Raw genomic sequence first — 21664 nt, 5'->3', positions numbered from 1 at the left:
CTTTGTCCCAATATGGGACAATCATTTTGTGCAGCCTGATCGCTTCTATAGCATGCAGATCTGCATGCTATAGAAGCTGTCAGCACTGCAGCTTCTGTGCATTGACCTGTAAGACTTCCTGACATGCACTGCGCATGACAGGAAGTCTCTCAGCTCTGGAGACTCGGATGTTATTATGACAACTCTGGGTCTCCATGGCAGCAATGGCGACCCCGTGTCATGCCAAGCGGTATAGATGAACGACTTTGCCTTTTTCCGGGTCAAGTCAGGTTTCATGAAACACGACTATTGCAAAAGTCGGGTCGAACGCAATCGGCCGATTATCGTGAAATGTCGAAGGTCGACTGAAACACGAAACCCAATGCAAGTCAAAGGGGAAGAAAAGGTGGCAGTGAGTGGAGGACAGGAAACACACCTACAGTGCGCATTTTAATGCCAATGCTTATTCCTTAAGCTTGTCAACCTTAATTTACTTTATAATAATAGTTAGGCATTGAAAACTGGGGTTATTTGGCTAAAGTTGTGGGGGGGTAGGGCTGGCTCCAGATTTTCGTGGGCCCAGGGCCAAAGAGTGTCACTGGGCTCCTTTAACACATGCCACAATTCATGATCTTCTGATACGGCAGAGAAATAGCGGTATAGTACAAAGAAAAATACTTCACTTTTTACATCTCATGGCTGATATCCATTTTAAATTCTCCAATAGCTCCAAAAACGGACAGTATATTACTCCATACAGTATTATGGCCACCGCATAGTGCGCTATACAGAGTAATGAGGCCCATATATTTCTACATACAGAATCATTGATCCCATGTAATGTTCCATACAGTATATGATGAGCTCCACATAATGCTACAGTATATGTTGGTCCCCATGGATTAAGTTCCACTGTGTTATGGGCACAAATAATGCTCCATATATAATGGGCCCCATTTTTAATGCTCTAGTGTATAATGGGCCCTGTAAATGCTGCTCCAGTGTCTGATGTCCACCTTTGGAATGCTCCAGTGTCTGGTGGGCCCCATCTATCATTCTCCAGAGTATAGTGCTCCCCAAAAATTGCTGTCCCAACATTGAAAACGATTAAATAAGTCTCACTAGGGAATCCCTGTACTAGTCTGGACTCCTCGTCGTCCCCATGTTCCATCTCTCTGCACTTAGACTGTCTAGGCAGAGGGCGTACAGACGTGATGTCATCGCGCTCTCTGGCCAGAATGTCACTGTCAGGAAACATGGAAGACGACATGGCGGTGGAGCAGGGAGAGGTAAGTATTTCAACTTTGCAAGTGCTGTGATCCTGAGCAAGCAGGGGGACCCACTTGTTGGCGACGGCACTGGCACAGGGCCCCTCATAGTACGGCGGTGTGTCTGACGGCAGGTGGGCCCTTCTACTGGCAGAGACACTTTTGCGTACTAAGAGGGGACCTGTGCCAGTGCCGTCGCCCATGAGTATGCCCCTTCCCACCTGCTCAAGGAACCTGCACTTTCACTTGCACCTTCCTCTTTGTCACAGTGTAAGGTGGTATAGTATGCGGGAAGGGGAACCTGAGTTTCATCAGGGTCAGATTCTGGCTGTGTAGAGTGCGAGGGGAATGTAGTGGTCTGGGTCAATGTACCAGCAGAATCATCTAGCAGTGGCTGGGCATCAGTGCACTTGTGGCACCCCCAGGAGTACGGTCGCCACAGTGGCATTACGTTCCTCCTAGGGAGTGTGATGTCATGCTTGGGAGCAACAAAGGATCTCTCTAGCAGTTAAACCAACATACAACACAGTTCCCACTCCAGGCCAGCAGGGAGGGCTCTGAACCTGACTGCTGAGGAGCTGCTCTCTGTGGTCAGGAGGAGGGAAGTTAGGGTAGTCTGTGAAGGGAAGGGGAAGTGAGTGGCATGAGAAGGGGAGCTGGAGGATGAGCAGAGTTAAGGCTCACTCCTAGCTGGAGCGCATGGTCCGGATTCCGGTCTCCGAGTTTGTAGGGACACTGATGGTCGTGCATCAGAAATCGGAGGAAGTAGCAGCTGTAAATGCTCTGTTCCCAACTAAGGCTCGGATTCCCCAGCGGCGACGTGTGTGAGCCAGAAGAATAAGGCTACAGCTGCCTGCCATACGAGAAAGTTCCAAAAGAGAGTCAACAGGGGGAACTTCAGTGAACTCAGTACTGCGAGTACCTCAGATAAGCGCTAGAACGGAGGCCACACTACCTATCTGCAGAGAGAGAATTCCTAATTTACTTCCAGGCTGACCAACTCCTTCTCCATCTGTACTCTGGGTCCTGAATGGCACTTACCAAGTACAGGTAAAGGAACTGCACGACTGTGTCTGTCATCTTTCTCCTGCGCCTGGCGCACTGCTCTGCTACATCCTGCACTGCACACCATCTACCAACTCTTTCATCTGCCCTGCGACTACGGCCCTACCTGTGCAGGGCTTCTACATCTTAGCTGCACCACAACATCTGTTCCAAAGAAGCGACACTGCAGCGCTGGTCAATCTGATCAGAAACCACAGGTGGCGTCACGTATCATCTAATATATAAAGCTCAAGTGTGTGTATGTATGTATGCATGTCCTGGATTGGCATCCGCACCGTCGCAGCAACAGCCACAAAATTTGGCACAGTCACACGTCTGGACCCCGAGAGTGTCCTAGGCTATGTTGTGAGGCGAAAATTTAACCCCGCGCTTTCCAATTCACAAAACAATTTTGCCCCTATCTACATAATGGGGAAAAAGTGCGTGTGTATCAAGCTCCACCCCTCATTATTATGTCATAATGGTTGCCATGGCGACGCTGATGTCATCATAGGTTGCAAGCCCTGCCGCTCATTATGATGTCATAATGGTTGACTATGGGAAGGAGGATGTGTGATGGGTATATGGGCACTGGACTATGGGATGGGGGATATGTATGACGGGTATATGGGCACGGGACTATGGGATGGCGGAGATGTATGATGGGTATATGGGCATGGGACTATGGGATGGAGGATGTGTGATGGGTATATGGGCACTGGACTATGGGATGGAGGATATGTATGACGGGTATATGGGCATGGGACTATGGGATGGCGGAGATGTATGATGGGTATATGGGCATGGGACTATGGGATGGAGGATGTGTGATGGGTATATGGGCACGGGACTATGGGATGGCGAATATGTATGATGGGTATATGGGCATGGGACTATGGGATGGAGGATGTGTGATGGGTATATGGGCACTGGAATATGGGATGGAGGACATGTATGATGGGTATATGGGCACGGGACTATGGGATGGCGAATATGTATTATGGGTATATGGGCATGGGACTATGAGATGGAGGATGTGTGATAGGTATATGGGCACGGGACTATGGGATGGCGAATATGTATGATGGGTATATGGGCATGGGACTATGGGATGGAGGATGTGTGATGGGTATATGGGCACTGGACTATGGGATGGAGGATGTGTATGATGGGTATATGGGCACGGGACTATGGGATGGCGAATATGTATGATGGGTATATGGGCATGGGACTATGGGATGGAGGATGTGTGATGGGCATATGGGCACTCGACTATGGGATGGAGGATATGTATGATGGGTATATGGGCATGAGACTATGGGAAGGAGGATAATTATAATTTGTTATAACTATCCACAGTTAGTTACTATGCCCGGGCAGCGCCGGGCTCTTCAGCTAGTTCACCTATAAACATTATTCACCCCTTTGCATGGACGCCCAGGGCCACGGACAGGGTCACCACCACCGTGACACATCCCTCTGAGACACCGGCCCGGTACCGATTAACCCCACTGCCCTGGCTGGCGACCCACTCTCCATGTCAGATTCATCTTGGACTGGGGAATTCACGATTTGACTTGATAACCCAGGCATGGTATGTGAGAAAGAGCTACATGGACTAATGTGAAGTGTGGCCTGCTGCATCATTCACTTTTGGTGGGGGTGAAGGACACAAGGAAAGGGGTTCTTCTTGACCAGGAACCAGCACTTGACGACTCAGTGCTTTTATTTTTTGAAACTTCAGAAGAGGAGGCGACAGAGCTGGAGCTGTGTCAGCAATGTAAGCCAAAACTTGTTCTTGAAGCTCCGGCTTAAAAAGAGGTTTACCTACTCCCAGAAAAGAGAGCCTTCGAGGCCTTGTGGAGCCAGACGATGACGCAGGCTCAACACCTCCTGCTTTAGGTGCTATTGTGCTTTTGCCACTACCAGCAGATGCACCACCACCACCATCAGTACCAGCTGGCAACCCCCGCCCACTTCCATGGCCTCTTGCATCATACTTCCACATTTTTGGGAAAATGTACCCAAAATACCACCAGCTATATGGTACTGTAAAACAAGGTACAAGGTATATATAGTATTGGGGAGAATTTGAATCTCCCTAGAGATTTTAGGAGGCTGAACAATTATCTCAGGCCCACTATAGATTACACCTCAATTTAACAGGCTGAAAATGGCTGGTGTATGACAAGGTACAAGGTGTATATAGTATTGGGGAGAATTTGAATCTTCCTAGAGATTTTAGGAGGCTGAACTATTATCTCAGGCCCACTATAGATTACACCTCAATGTAACAGGCTGAAAATGGCTGGTGTATGACAAGGTACAAGGTGTATATAGTATTGGGGAGAATCTCCCTAGAGATGTTAGGAGGCTGACAATGATGCTCTCAGTCCAAGTATGGCAGCAGGCAGCCTAATAAGCTGGACTGCTGCACACAAAAGTGTGGAAAAATGAACGCTTGGTAACTGTGCAGAAAAGAGGAAGAAAAGTATTTTTGCTTTTAAAAAAGCAGTTTGCACAGCAGTGTGCAAACAGCAATGCAGCTATCAGGGAGCCTTATAAGGCAGCCTAATAACCAACAGAGCTGATGCACAAAAATATATCCTCCACTGTCACTGCACACAAAGTGTTGTGTTGTACAGTGAAAATCGCTACCAGCAGAAGCAGCTTTTTTTTTCTTCTTCCCTGCCTAACGCTCTCCCTTATTCAGAATCAGCAGCAGCAACATCTCCCTATGCTAAGATCGGCAGAAGTAAGATGGTGGTCGGCGTGCACGCCCTTTTATAGCCCCTGTGATGCCACACAAAGCCAGCCAATCACTTTGCATGCCCTACTCAAAGATGGTGGTGACCGCTGCCCATGCCATCGCGTTGCCCACAGTGTGTGTCCTCCATCATTGGCTGAAAAAGGGCGCTGGAAGCATCATTTGAAACGCGACTTTGGCGCTCTGGTCGCCGACCTCACGCTATGGTCGGGTTTTGTTTCATGAAACCCGACTTTAGCGAAAGTCGGTGACTTATGAATTTGACCGACCTGTTTAAGTAGTCCTTCACAATCAACTTCTCCCTCCTTGTCATAGTTACAACCACAGATAATCCTTGCTGATGTGATGGTTTCATGAAAATGGCCCAGTTGGTGGACATTACCCCCCCCCCCGAGTTGCACCTGGTGCGCGTGGACCTCCCATGTAACTCTTGTGAATGAAGAGAGCCAGTACCTCTGCCAGCAGCATTGTATGAGGGTAATCTTTTTAGCAATCTTCCACAACAACCCTCTGGCACACCTGCACTGAAAATGGCACATCTGCCTCCTACATGAGAGAAGCAAATATATCCTTATACCTTTGGTCAAGAAAGGTACACAGCCAGTATTTCATGTTGAACAAAATGTGTTTCATGTGAGGGTCTTGGGAAAGGCATCTGGATATGAACTCTGCCATGTGTGGCAGACTACAGAGAATCAAACATTCAGTGTCCTCGCAAGGAAAAACACTAGCCATCCTCTCCTCCCGATGATGCATTGCCTTCTCCTCCTCTTCAAGTCATCCATGCTGGACAGGAATCAGTAGCGTAGCTGCCGGGGGGGCAGAGGGGGCAGTGGCCGCAGGCCCCGCGCTCTGATGGGACCCACCCGAGCTATGCTATGTAACTATATCGGCGTGCAGTTCGCGCCAGTACAATTACATGCTGTAGCAGGGAGTGAGTCATGTGACTGCTCTTCTGCAGAGGAGAGGGGGAGGGGAGATCACTCACCCAATCCTGGCTGAGCGCGCTCTCCTTGAAAGCTCCCTGCTGCAGAGAAGACATCAGTCCAGCAGCCTGGACGCAGGGGGCTCTGCCTCTGCCTGTGAGCTGAGTTCACTGTCTGCTCTGCACTTGATTGCTTCTGACTGAGAGGAGCCTGAAAGTAGTGCCACAGCAGCAGTTAGTGCTTGATGACAAATAGCTGTGGAATAGTGTTTTTCTATACAGCGATTGTTAGTGGCATGGACATTTTACTAGTCTGATATATATTAGTATCAGTAATGCAGGTGACTTATAGTTGGAGTGAATCCTACAATGTGGTGAGCTACAGGGGGAGGGAGGTCACCCCGGGACCAGCGCTCTGAGGGGACCCACCCACAGCACGCCGATAGTGTTACATTCTGCGGCAGATCAGGCAGAATCGATCTCCCTGCTCTGCTACCCGGTCGCTATGGGGCCCATGAGCTGGCGCAGGGTCCCCACCTGTCATTGAAAAATCAACTGTGTTGGATGGATGCCATTTCAGCTGACTACATTGATGAAAGAAGGAGCATTACACTCCCTCTCCCATCATCCCCCTCTCATCAGCTTCTGATGTCACTAACGCCAACACTGACAAGGGGTCGCAATGACGTCACTACTCGGAGCCTACAGTCCGGAGATATGCGGGAGCTTGCAGCAGTGAAGAAACCAGGAGGAAAGGTGAGTTTTGGATCTATTTTTTATGAGGCTGCCTATGGGGTGCATTATATAAAGGGCTGCATTATTCTATAGGGTCTGCCTATGGGGAGTGCATTATACTATATTGAGGACTATAGTGAACTTGTCTGGCCCATTATACTATATGGAGGCTATCTAGCGGGCCATCATACAGTGTGGAGATTACAGTGTTGGAGTTATCAAACAATTTGGGGAATAATAAGCGGTCAGTATATATACAGTGAGGGGGATTAGACTGTGTATAAGAGAGCATCATACTGTGTATAGGGGAGCATCATACAGTGTATAGGGGAGCTGTACAGGGGGGGAGACTCATGACATTATTAAATGTAAAAGTGGGCACTTATTGTTATAGAGAACTCAGGTAACTGTGACTGTCAAAGGGGCACAAATGGCGCTATTACTTTCTAGGGGACAAAATATGGGCACTGTTTTTGAGAGTTGCTTTAGAATTTAGAGGGCACAGAGAACCACACAGCAGGTACAGTTAAAGGGACACATACAGCAGCAGCGGCTCAGCATTGGGGTATCAGCAGGGTACGGAGTTTGTGCAGGTAGGGAGTAGTCCCATTGGTGACAGTGCTGAAAATATGGGACATGAAATGAATCTTTGTTGTAATCTCTGCAGACGAGTCCTGGCTGGAAGAAGTTGTCATGTTGGTCTGGGCCAGATGGAAAAGTGAACGATTCCATCAGAAAGAACGTCAGCTGTAAGTTACCATCTGTAACTATGCTGTGATCTCTTATACAGTATGTTGTGTAGGACAGGTATCTACCACTCACTATATGGCGGTAATATCAATATTGGTCTTTATTTAGAAATTATATTCAGCAACAGCGCGGTCCTCTGCTGAGGTTCTCCTCCACTATTATTGTGCGTCACCGAGTTGTAAACAAGGTTACCTGGTTGGGGCCCCCCTGAACCAAAACCCTAGCTACGCCTCTGACAGGAATAAAACTGTGATTGGGAGTTCTTTATCTAGCGCCGACCTAAAACTCATGTTCCTCCTCTTCCTCCTGTTCCTTGTCATCACCCAATGTGGCCTGAGAATATTGTGTGAGGCTTGGCTGTGTGGTATTAGCCACTGTAAAATCTTGCTCCATAGCCACCTGCTTAGCATTCAAAGCTTCTTCTTTGAGATTCTGCAGCGAACGTTTTAATAGACAGAGCAGCGGGATGGTTACATTGATAATAGCGCCATCAGCGCTCACCATCTTGGTGCAGTCCTCAAAAGTTTGAAGAACCTCAGATATGTCAGCAATCCACATCCACTCAGCAGTTGTTATGTATGGGGGCTGAGTGTTATTCTGACGTGCATTGAGAAGCTGGAATTCAGACACTGACCTCTGCTGCTAACAACGCCTTGCCAACATATGAAAGGTTGAACTCCAGCATGTGGGCAGGTCACAAATCAGTCAGTGACATGGCAAATTAAAGCACTGCTGCAGCAAAGCTGGATCAGTGAAAGCCTGAGATGACTTTTGGAAATGTGCGCTGACACGGCATACCTTGGCAAGTACTGTATGTCAGGCAAGTCAGGGTATGTTTTTAAAATCCGCTGTACAACCAAGTTCAGCATGTGGGCCATGAATGGAACTTGTACCAGCTTGCTGAGCTTTAAAGCCACCACAAAGTTATGCCCATTATCGCACACAACTAGACCTGATTGGAGGTTCAGCGGGGAGAGCCATTGACATGGACTGTTCTTTTATCCCTTTCAACAGCTTGGATGCATTGTAACCTTTATCACGTAAGCAGATGAGCTTCAGCAGAGCGTGCTGCAGCTTCGCCAAGGCAGTGCTACAGACTTCCCCTTTGGGGAGTGATGGGGAGGCAAGTTCCACTGAGGATGAAAATGAGAAGTAGAAGAGACAGGAACTGGAATACGAGGAAACTGAAAACCTTATGGAAGTTGGGACTGCTATTCTTGATGTGAGCAAGATGTGTGATGTCCCATCATCTGACTCTCTCCCAGACTCCACCAGGTTAACCCAGTGTGCCATCAGTGAAATGTCCTTGTCCACGTGTCTGTTTTTAGATGGACCTTCCCTGTGACTGCGTTGGCCAGATCACATCTGACATTGTGTAACACGTGCTTATGTAAAGCGTGGATGGTACATCGGAAAAAATAGTGGTGGCTGGGAATCAAGAACCGTGGGGCTGCCACTGCTAAAAGGTCACAGAAAGACTCAGTTCTGTCGAAATGGCAACATTTCCAGAGCTAGCAATATGGCAATGTGGGTGTTTAGAGTTTGGGCCTGTGGGTGGGTGGATATTTCTGTTTTCTGTTAAAAGTCTGAGGCAGGGACAACTGAACGCTGCACTGCGACAATGAACTTGATGTGGTTGCTGACTGTTTTGACTGTGCAACTGCAGGTTGTGGGCAGAAGGCATCAGCGCCTGCTATATGGACAGCAGATTGGGAAGGGCATAGCACACGGGAAGGGGCAGTGTTTTCACCCTCAGACACAGATTTTGTACCAAGGTATTCCGTCCACCAACTGGGGTGCTTGGCTGCCATGTGCTTTTGCATACTGGTGGTGATCAGGTTGGCCGTGTTCTTGCCTCTTCTTAGCTTGGTTTGACAGATGCTGCAAATTACAGTTGTTTTGTCTGAAGGAATTTTCTGGGAAAAAAACAATGCACCTCTGATATCCAGCCGAGTGGGGGGGACTCTCTGAGGACAGTTGAACGAGTTCTCCCTCTAGTCAAACCTATACCTCTTCTTGCCTGTTTTCAAGCTATGGATCCATCCCTGTGCTCGCTAGGCATGCCACCCTGCCACTTTGGATCATTGGCGTCATCATTGACCATGTCATCTTCCAATTCCTCAATCTGATCCTTCTTCTGAGTTGCGTTTTTAGGCTGACCTGATGGCAACTGTGTATCATGATTATCCTCTACCTCTTCAGACATGAATTGACCTTCTCCAACGTGACTTTCCCCCGACTGTGGGTGCTCAAGTGTTTGGGCATCACTGCACTCCATCTCCTCATGACGTTCATTAATGGTGCACGCTGAGAGGCCTGACAAATTACAATGAAGTGTAAACAGTTCCTCAGAGCCAGCATTGGGGTCATATGTCTCCTGGGACTCTTGATGGTGGGAGAAAGGAGGACCAGGTTGAAGATTCAGAGGCCCAGCCTCTTGGCTACTTAGACTGGACCATGAGGAAGACATCTTGGTGCTGCTTGTCAACACACTGGATCTCTTGTATGCCATCCAACCCACGACATCCTCTCACTTGTCTGAGCTCGTCAGTGGTGTAGTGCGCTTCCAAAATTTGGACAGGAACATAGAATGAGATACAATCGCCTTCTGATCTGTCACATGGCCTTGGCAGGCACCACCACATTCACATCCCTTAACTTAACCCTTTCTCATATTGAATGCTGTTATGAATGAGTCACCGTAGGAGGCAAAAACAGAAATACTAGTTAAGTCCAGAAAACCAGAGAAGTTGGCAGCTATCGGATTACAGACCCATGAACCTATCAACAACAACTAGCAGTAGCCGTGGTGGGTTCCTACAGTGCCCTAGACCCCTCGATCACAGCCGGAGAACTACATAGCCTAAAGATAGAAAGGCAAATCTAAACTGCCCCAGAGCAGACCCCAAAGCAATAGGCAGCCCCCAACATATAATGACGGTGAAGCAAGATGAAAAAACACTCACACAGATAGAAAGATAGGCTGAGCAAAAGATGGGGCCCAAGCTAACTACATAGGACAGGATAGAAAAGCTGCTGTCTGTAATCTGCCAAAACCCTATCAAAACAAGAGCCAACAGCTGATAGGGAAAAAAGCCCTGAAGACGCTAGGCTTCAAAAGACTATATCAGCACTCAGGTAACTTCTGAAGACAGAGCACAAAGGAATTCAGCACACCCCAGCAGGGAATGGCAGAAATCCAGAAAAACAAGGAAAAACAAAACCAAAACACAAATGCAAAAGGCAGAGCAGAAAACTTAGCTTTTAAGGAGCAGGAATCAGACTGGTTTCCTAGAATCCCTCAGAGAGATCACCAGCAAGGCAGAAGGGCGTCGGCTGCCTTATATCCAGTCGGAAATTCCCGTCACCCAGTCATCATCATCCTGCCCAGATGCTTGGTAATCAGCCTCACTACCTTCCTTCACCAGGAGAGGGAGTTCATCAGACCTCAATGGTGAAGGGGAAAATGAACTCACAACAGTACCTCCCCCTTGAGGAGGGGTCACCGAACCCTCATCCACGCCACCAGGGCGATCAGCATGAGCCCGATGAAAGGCACGCACCAATCTTTTGGCATGAATATCAGAAGCAGAGACCCAGGAATTATCCTCCTGACCATAACCCTTCCACTTAACCAAATACTGGAGTCTCCGTCTAGCCAGACGGGAATCCAGTATCTTCTCTACCTCATATTCCATGTTACCTTCAACCAATACAGGGTCCGGAGGTGCCACCCCAGGAACTACTGGTTCAACAAACCTCTTCAACAAGGACTTATGAAACACATCATGGATTTTAAATGTGACAGGAAGAGCCAAACGAAAAGAGACAGGATTAATAATCTCCAAAATCTTGTAAGGTCCAATAAATCTAGGCTTAAACTTAGGAGAAGCCACCTTCATAGCGATATTTTTTGATGATAACTAAACCATATCACCAACCTTAAACTGGGGACCAATGGTCCTATGTCGGTTGGAAAACCTCTGGGCCTTTTCCTGGGAGAGAGATAACTTATCCATCACTTGGTCCCAGATCTGGTGCATTCTCTCCACCACAGTGTCAACACCTGGGCAGGCAGAAGGCTCCACCTGCCCTGAAGAAAATCGAGGATGAAACCCAAAGTTACAAAAAAAGGTGACATCAAAGTGGCAGAACTAACTCTATTATTTAAAGCAAATTCGGCCAAGGGCAAAAATGAAACCCAATCATCCTGATCAGCGGAAATGAAACATCTCAAATACGACTCCAAGGTCTGGTTTGTTCTCTCCGTCTGCCCACTGGTCTGAGGGTGAAACGCACAGGAGAAGGACAACTGAATTTCCAGCTTGGAACAGAAAGTCCTCCAAAATCTAGACACAAACTGAACTCCTCTGTCAGATACAATGTTCTCAGGAATCCCGTGCAAGCGAACCACCTGTTGCAAAAACAGGGGCACCAACTCAGAGGAAGATGGCAACTTAGGGAGTGGTACAAGATGAACCATCTTAGAGAACCTATCACAAATCACCCAAATAACAGTCATTCTCTGAGAGACAGGCATATTAGAGATGAAATCCATTGAAATATGGGTCCATGGCCTCCTGGGGACCGGCAAAGGCATCAACAACCCACTAGAGCAAGAAAAAGGTTTAGACCGGGAGCAAGTCCCACAGGACTGCACAAAATTCCTGATATCACGAGACAAGGCGGGCCACCAAAACGACCGACTCACCAGATCTCTAGTACCAAAAATACCTGGATGACCAGCCAATGCAGAGCAATGAACTTCAGACCTCACTCTCTTCTTCCACTGGTCAGGAACATACAACTTCCCACTGGGACAACGCTCAGGTTTGTCCTCCTGGAACTCTTCCAGAGCATGTCTCAAATCAGGCGAGATGGCAGAAAGAACTACCCCTTCACCTAAGATGGTAGCAGGCTTGGTCACCACAGGAGAATCAGAAAAGAAGCTCCTAGAGAGAGTGTCAGCCTTGACATTCTTAGTGCCAGGAAGAAAAGAGACCACACAATCAAAACGTGTAAAAAACAAGGCCCTCCTAGCCTGTCTAGGGTTCAAGCGTTTGGCCGACTCCAGGTAAATCAAATTCTTGTGGTCAGTGAGGACTACGACTTGATGTTTAGCTCCCTCCAACCAATGTCTCCACTCCTCAAATGCCCATTTCATGGCTAACAGTTCCCGATTCCCCACATCATAGTTACGTTCAGATGGAGAGAACTTTCGGGAAAAGAAAGCGCAGGGATTCATTTTAGATGTTACAGGATCCTTTTGGGACAAAACAGCTCCTGCACCATTCTTAGAAGCGTCCACCTCTACCTGGAACGGGAGTGAGACATCAGGTTGCTGCAAAACCGGAGCAGAAGTGAACCTTCGCTTCAGCTCCTGAAAGGAAGAAACAGCCTCCGGAGACCAATTCAACACATCAGCACCCTTCTTAGTCAGATAAGTCAATGGCTTGGCAATACTAGAAAATTTTGCTATAAATTTCCGATAAAAATTAGCAAAACCCAAAAACTTCGGGAGGGCCTTCAAAGAAGTGGGCTGAACCCAATCATAAATGGCCTGTACCTTGGCCGGGTCCATTTCAATAGTTGACGGAGACAAAATAAACCCCAAAAATGAAATCCTCTGTACCCCAAAAAGGCATTTCGATCCTTTGACATACAGGGAATTCTCCCTCAAGATCCGGAACACAGTCCGAACATGTTCCACATGAGAATCCCAATCCTTGGAGAAGATCAAAATATCATCCAGATAAATAATCAAAAATGTATCCACAAAGTCTCGGAAAATGTCGTTCATGAAGCACTGGAAGACAGAAGGGGCATCAGTGAGCCCAAAAGGCATCACCAGGTACTCAAAATGTCCCTCTGGAGTATTAATCACCGTCTTCCATTCATCCCCATGCTTAATGCGGATAAGATTATACGCCCCCCTGAGGTCAAGCTTGGTAAACCAGCAAGCACCTTTAACTCTGGAGAATAGATGCGAAATCAGGGGTAACGGATACTGATATTTAATAGTAATTTTGTTGAGGGCACGATAATCAATACAAGGCCTTAATGAACCATCCTTTTTGGCCACGAAAAAAAACCCGGCACCTAAGGGTGAAGAGGATGGTCTAATATGACCCTTCTCCAATGCCTCCTTAATATAGGATCGCATAGTCTCGTGCTCGGGTACAGATAAATTGAAGAGCCGACCCTTGGGAAATTTACACCCGGGGATCAGTTCAATTGCACAGTCATAACTCCTAAGAGGAGGCAAAGACGCAGACTCATTCTCACTAAATACATCATAAAAGTCTGCCAAATAGTCAGGAACATCATGCGACTGAGGAGAGGTGGAAAAAAACGGAGCCTCACTAAGGGCACACCGACAACCCCAACTCACCACAGACACAGATTTCCAATCCAAAACTGGATTATGAATTTGCAACCAGTGGAAACCCCAGAACAATGGTATCATGCAAATTATGCAACACCAAAAATCTGCAATTTTCTTGATGGTCTGGGGCATTACCACCTGGGTCCAAAACTGAGGTCTATTTTTCGCCAAAGGAGTAGCATCAATCCCCCTCAAAGGGATAGGCGTCCGCAGAGGTGTCATAGGAAATCCACAACGTTTAGCAAAATCCAAGTCCATTAGGTTCAGGGCTGCTCCTGAATCCACAAAAGCCTTGGCAGAAAATGTAGACAGGGAGCAGATCAGAGTAATTGCCAGAAGAAACTTAGGTTGAACACCACCCACAGAAAACGTGTGTGCAAAAGGTTTCTCTCATTTAGGACAGACAGAAATAATATGCGAGGCATCTCCACAAAAAAAACACAGCTTATTACGCCTTCTGAACTCCTGACGTTGCTCCCTGGACAAAACTCTATCACATTGCATAGGTTCAGACACTTGTTCAACAGGTGGCAGCACCTCTCGTGCAGTCCTGCGTTCACGTAAACGCCGATCAACCTGAATGGCTAATGACATAGAATCGTCAAGACCAGAGGGAACAGGAAATCCCACCATAGTATCTTTTATGGCTTCTGACAAACCCTTCCGAAAGAGAGCTGCCAAGGCATTATCATTCCAGGTAGTAAGGACCGCCCACTTTTGGAATTTTTGACAGTACAATTCTGCAGAATCTCGACCCTGGCTCAATGCCAACAAGGTCTTTTCAGCCTGATCAATGGCATTAGGTTTGTCAAACAACAACCCCAAGGCTTGAAAAAATGCGTTCACATTAGTCAGAACAGGATCATCTGGTTTCAAAGAAAACGCCCATTCCTGGGGATCGCCACGCAGCAAAGAGATGACAATTTTAACCTGCTGCGCGGAGCTCCCTGACAAGTTAGGCTTCAAGGCAAAAAATAATTTACAATTATTCTTGAAATTCAAAAATTTAGACCGATCCCCAAAAAACACATCAGGAGTAGGGATCTTTGGTTCAACAGCATGTGAATGAGCAAGGTAGGCGGAAATTCCCCGCACTTCCGCAGCGAGCTGCTCCACACGATCAGACAATTGCTTTATCTCCATTGAGAGAAAAAAAAATTCCCCCTACGGCCTCAGAGATGTAGAGGAAAAAATATACACTTTTTTTTTTTTTTACAATTCTTTCCTGCTATTGAGTACCCTAGGATCTGCGGTATGGCTGGTGATTCTGTTATGAATGAGTCACCATAGGAGGCAAAAACAGAAATACTAGCTAAGTGCAGAAAACCAGAGAAGTTGGCAGCTATCGGATTACAGACCCCTGAGCCTATCAACAACAACTAGCCATAGCCGTGGGGGGTTCCTACGGTGCCCTAGACCCCTCGATCACAGCCGGAGAACTACCTAGCCTAAAGACAGAAAGAGAAATCTAAACTGCCCCAGAGAAGACCCCAAAGCAATAGGCAGCCCCCAACATATAATGACGGTGAAGAAAGATGAAAAAACACTCACACAGATAGAAAGATAGGCTGAGCAAAAGATGGGGCCCAAGCTAACTACATAGGACAGGATAGAAAAGCTGCTGTCTGTAATCCGCCAAAACCCTATCAAAACAAGAGCCAACAGCTGATAGGGAAAAAAGCCCTGAAGATGCTAAGCTTCGAAAGACTATATCAGCACTCAGGTAACTTCTGAAGACAGAGCAAAAAGGAATTCAGCACACCCCAGCAGGGAATGGCAGAAATCCAGAAAAACAAGGAAAAACAAAACCAAAACACAAATGCAAAAGGCAGAGCAGTAAACTTAGCTTATGAGGAGCAGGAATCAGACTGCTCTCCTAGAATCCCTCAGAGAGATCACCAGCAAGGCAGAAGGGTGTCGGCTGGATTAGAACCAGTCAGCAATTCCCGTCACCCAGTCATCATCATCCTGCCCAGATGCTTGGTAATCAGCCTCACTACCTTCCTTCACCAGAAGAGGGAGTTCATCAGACCTCAATGGTGAATGGGAAAATGAACTCACAACAGAATGCACTATGCTCCTGAAAAAAAAATCCTGACTTTATTTTTAACAAGTACCCTCACAGCGGTGTTATGTACAAATTCACTTTATCTAGAAATATGTATCAATTTTTTAAAGATATCCGCTTTATTACACATGGCAACAGCAGACTCTTTAAAGTTAGAGGTAAATAGTCACATTTGTGAAGCACAGCAGGCTTTGCGCCAGTTGCACAACTGCTAGATAAAGATACACTATTTACTAAACCAATAGAAAATTAATTTTATTTGTATATCACCTTGCTGACACGCTGCAACAGCAGACTAATGAAAATTATTGCCACTGCTAAATTGTGACATTTGTTTATCTCTGCTCGGATTGCACCAGTCGCACAACTGCTAGATAAAAATATGCTGTTTATTTAACCAATAGATATTTTGGGGGACTTTTTAGATTACCTTTATGAGACACGCCAACAGCAGACTCAGGGAAATTCATGATAAATAGTGACGTTGCCATAGCTCAAGAGGTTTTGCGCCAGTCGCACAGCTGCTAGATACATATTAGCTACTTAAACAATAGATGTGGAATATTATTTAGCAATTAGATTTTAAAATGGATTTTACTATATGCTTGCACTGAGGAATATTATTTATATGCAAAAAAATAATTTTTATAGGTTGCTATACAGGAATATTATATAGCACCAGAAATTGGATTTGTATATGCTGGTACTACCTAATATTATTTGCCTCTAAAAAGAGCTGATTTGTATATTATGGTAGTAAATGAAACCCTCCCTATTTCCTCCTAATCCCACAGCCTGTTCATAATACTAAACTATATGATGCACTGAGAACAACTGATGATATTAGTACTAATATATATTATATTTGGTGTTCCTTTCTCTCTATAATATTTGTAATCATTTTTACAATCGTGGGAGGGTACTCCTGTCCAGCCTATTTAGAGTACATTATATTACATGAATTCAAAAAATATCTTTGTTTTTGTGAAACTGCGTCTATTACAAAATTTAAATATTTGTGCCTTACAATACGAAGCTCAGTCCACTTTTATTTGACTTGTGGAAACTTTTCCCTACTGCTTTTTAATGTTAAGTATTATTGCAAAAAAATTTAGATTGATAATTTTTTGGTTGTGTCATAATTTTTAGGCTTAATGTCAATTTCTCTAATGATAATGCTCAATCTTCTGTGTGGAATTTCGTCATGGACTTATATTGTGTGAGGTTAATCCTCAGCTATAAAAAAAAAAAGCTCTTGTGTTGTAAATTCATTTACACGGGTGATTTTAGCCTGGTTTATCCTATTAAATAAATAACTCTAAAAAATGATGTGGAGTTTTCCCTATTTTAGATAACTAGCCAAGGTAAAGCAGAAAGTTGCATGCTTATATTCTCAGGCTCGAAAGGTCCATGGTGTTTGAGCCGTTCCCAGAATCAAAATAGATGCACCTTGCCTGGCTTTTCACTCTTTCCCTGGTATGGAGGCAATCTCAGTAATGGTAGTTTTGGTTTATGACAGCTGTGATTTGTCATAAAGCACAGCTGCCATCAGGGCTGCACTGGCCATCAATTCTGGAAAATGCCAGAAGGGCCTGTCTGGTCATGGGCTGCATTGTCTGCTATGTTGTTAACAGAATCAGTGTTCTCAAGACACCCATATTATTAAGAGTTGTGATGGAGCACAAAGTTGCTGACTCCATCATTTACTTCAGCAGGCCACAGGTATCATTAGAAATATTGGTCTTGTAGTAAATATTCCTTTCCTCTATCCAGGGTAATATTAGTAACATATCCCATCTGGTTCATGGGGACGGGGACAGCATGGGCCTGTGTGATTTCAGATCCCAGGGCTGAATTTCAGCCCCAGTCCGTACCTGGCTGCCATCAACCTCTGGAGTTAATAATGGAGAGGTGTCTATCAGATACCTCCAATACTAACCCAGTAATAAAAAATAAGAATGTGCACACAGAAAAAAACTTTATTTGAATAAAGACTACCCCACACTATCCTCCCTCATACACCATTTTATTAATAAAAAATAAATTAAAAAAAAAATCCCATTCAGGTCCAAAGTAATACAACAAATCCGAAGTAGTCCAGAAAAAGTTACCTGAAAGACATAAAAAGACAGAAATAAAGTCAATAGATAGTCTCTCGATCAACAATATGTTGCCCAAAATGTAACCACATGAGTCCGATGTATTCCACGTTCCCTGACTCTTTCTCCGGCATCTGTGAAGAGCAGTAAAGTGAACACTATTCACAGACAAAATATATGGAGCCAAATGTGATTGCCAAATTGGAATAGTCAAACAAGCATGCAAAAAATTAATTGCGTGTGTAATATTTTCAAATTCCCATTTTTTATTTTTACACAATAATATCCCCCTGACCAAAAACCTAAACCAGAATGCTATACTGTTTGTCATGTATTGTACATGCACGTTATTCAATTTGCTTCAACAGCTAGAAGTATTGCTGTAATGCAAGAGGTTGTTATTTTTTTTCCAAGCCAGTGGCTACCACAGCTCCTTCCTAATTGATTTATGATGAGATCACAGAACCAGTGATGTGGCAGAAACAATCGCTCCTGTGATAAAACAGGCAAGGAAATGTATTACATTAGCTGTAAGCCCCTTCTATGTTTGTGTTGTCTGTACACTCAGTTATCAAGTGTAACTCATGTTTCCCGAACATATCAGCACAGGAACATTTATTATTCCCATTTTTTATTTTTACACAATAATATCCCCGACCAAAAACCTAAACCAGATTGCTATACTGTTTGTCATGTATTGTACATGCACGTTATTCAATTTGCTTCAACAGCTAGAAGTATTGCTGTAATGCAAGAGGTTGTTATTTTTTTCTAAGCCAGTGGCTACCACAGCTCCTTCCTAATTGATTTATGATGAGATCACAGAACCAGTGATGTGGCAGAAACAATCGCTCCTGTGATAAAACAGGCAGGGAAATGTATTACATTAGCTGTAAGCCCCTTCTATGTTTGTGTTGTCTGTACACTCAGTTATCATAAGTAAGTGTAACTCATGTTTCCCGAACATATCAGCACAGGAACATCTATTATTGAACACATCCAATAATTTATTATTACTCCAAGACCTATTACTGAAAATGTACTTTGTTCATGGGACAACCTCTATGGGTAACTTTACAACCCTGTTATGCAACTACAGTATGAGCATTTATGGCCAAATTGGAGAGTTGCCAAGTAACATAGAGGATAAGCAGGATGCAAACAGAACAAAAGGTGAAATGAGTTTTTCTCTGCATGAAACACAAAACTTGCAGTCGTAAAGGAACACTAAGCAAAGCTTGTGTAAAGTCTGTTAATAACAGTAGTAAGAATATGATATTAAATTATCCAATATGCTATTTTACTATCAGTATACCTAAAAACAGTCAATGACCAAATATTATAAAGGCAGCCAAACATGCTGCTGCTATGGGACTCATGGAGAGAGGTCTTAATATAATTTTTAAAAATCTGAGTCAAAGCAAAATCTACCCGGGAGCTCGCAGCTATTATGTGTCAATCTTTGGTGTACTGCCTACTTGATTAGCATATGCCTTCTAAGCATAATTTCTCTTGACTGGTACATCAAAGCTCTCCAAAAATGTATGATTATTATTAGGGGACAATCACTTATTTAGCCATACAAATACTTCAATATTTAAAAACTTACTGCCTGGTTCCATTTAATATTTTATACAGGGAACTCCGCTGTATTTAAAATGTAGATAGGTCAATGAAAACTGCTGGCTCAATTTCTCACGCTTCCTAGGGGTTAAGAACGGGGTGGAGCTACAGATAGTATGACATCCATCACTGATATAAAAGTTTTCTGAGTTTAGGAGTTAGAAGAGAGAAGACTGTGCATTCCTCACCACAGGACTCCAGGTAAGCTGGAATTTAATGTTTCCTGCTCTATTCAGCCCGTTATTCATAGATAACTACAGTTGTGGCCAAATGTATTGACACCCCTGCAATTCTGTCAGATAATACTCAGTTTCTTCCTGAAAATGATTGCAAACACAAATTCTTTGGTATTATTATCTTCATTTAATTTGTCTTAAATGAAAAAACACAAAAGAGAATGAAGCAAAAAGCAAAACATAGATCATTTCACACAAAACTCTAAAAATGGGCGAGACAAAAGTATTGGCACCCTCAGCCTAATACTTGGTTGCACAACCTTTAGCCAAAATAACTGCGACCAACCACTTCCGGTAACCATCAATGAGTTTCTTACAATGCTCTGCTGGAATTTTAGACCATTCTCCTTTGGCAAACTGCTCCAGGTCCCTGATATTTGAAGGGTGCCTTCTCCAAACTGCCATTTTTAGATCTCTCCACAGGTGTTCTATGGGATTCAGGTCTGGACTCATTGCTGGCCACCTGAGAAGTCTCCAGTGCTTTCTCTCAAACCATTTTCTAGTGCTTTTTGAAGTGTGTTTTGGGTCATTGTCCTGCTAGAAGACCCATGACCTCTGAGGAAGACCCAGCTTTCTCACACTGGGCCCTACATTATGCTGCAAAATTTGTTGGTAGTCTTCAGACTTCATAATGCCATGCACACGGTCAAGCAGTCCAGTGCCAGAGGCAGCAAAGCAACCCCAAAACATCAGGGAGCCTCCGCCATGTTTGACTGTAGGGACCGTGTTCTTTTCTTTGAATGCCTCTTTTTTTTCTCCTGTAAACTCTATGTTGATGCCTTTGCCCAAAAAGCTCTACTTTTGTCTCATCTGACCAGAGAACATTCTTCCAAAACGTTTTAGGCTTTTTCAGGTAAGTTTTGGCAAACTCCAGCCTGGCTTTTTTATGTCTCGGGGTAAGAAGTGGCGTCTTCCTGGGTCTCCTACCATACTGTCCCTTTTCATTCAGACACTGACGATAGTTTGGGTTGACACTGTTGTACCCTCGGACTGCAGGGCAGCTTGAACTTGTTTGGATGTTAGTCGAGGTTCTTTATCCAACATCCGCACAATCTTGCGTTGAAATCTCTTGTCAAGTTTTCTTTTCCGTCCACATCTAGGGAGGTTAGTCACAGTGCCATGGGCTTTAAACTTCTTGATGACACTGCGCTCGGTAGACACAGGAACATTCAGGTCTTTGGAGATGGACTTGTAGCCTTGAGATTGCTCATGCTTCCTCACAATTTGGTTTCTCAAGTCCTCAGACAGTTCTTTGGTCTTCTTTCTTTTCTCCATGTTCAATGTGGTACACACAAGGACACAGGACAGAGGTTGAGTCAACTTTAATCCATGTCAACTGGCTGCAAGTGTGATTTAGTTATTGCCAACACCTGTTAGGTGCCACATGTAAGTTACAGGTGCTGTTAATTACACAAATTAGAGAAGCATCACATGATTTTTCGAACAGTGCCAATACTTTTGTCCACCCTCTTTTTTATGTTTGGTGTGGAATTATATCCAATTTGGCTTTAGGACAATTCTTTTTGCGTTTTTTCATTTAAGACAAATTAAATGAAGATAATAATACCAAAGAATTTGTGTTTGCAATCATTTTCAGGAAGAAACTGAGTATTATCTGACAGAATTGCAGGGGTGTCAATACTTTTGGCCACAACTGTAGTTAACTTAGGGTTAAATCTAAGCACAAACTTCCGTACGTATTTAGAACTAGCCAAGAGAAAGATGCTCGTGCTGGGGGCGCTTCTGCAGTTTTTAGCCAAGTGCCATATTTTTCAAAGTCATACT

At 44.8% G+C, this 21664-nt stretch overlaps 1 protein-coding gene across 1 annotated transcript in view; it reads left to right on the top strand.

The window, feature by feature from the left end:
- The first annotated feature begins 19783 nt into the window (after positions 1-19783).
- LOC141098560 (cytochrome P450 2K4-like) overlaps positions 19784-21664 on the top strand; it is a 60654-nt gene continuing 58773 nt past the window's right edge. The window contains exon 1 of the mRNA XM_073586457.1: positions 19784-19844. The gene's annotated coding sequence lies outside the window, so the exon portion shown is untranslated. The remainder of the gene's footprint in view (positions 19845-21664) is intronic.

Source organism: Dendrobates tinctorius, unplaced genomic scaffold (genome assembly GCF_039654945.1).
Source record: "Dendrobates tinctorius isolate UK_male_01 unplaced genomic scaffold, ASM3965494v1 ptg000093l, whole genome shotgun sequence".
Lineage (NCBI taxonomy): Eukaryota > Metazoa > Chordata > Amphibia > Anura > Dendrobatidae > Dendrobates > Dendrobates tinctorius.
This window is presented reverse-complemented; position numbering and strand designations above follow the sequence as displayed.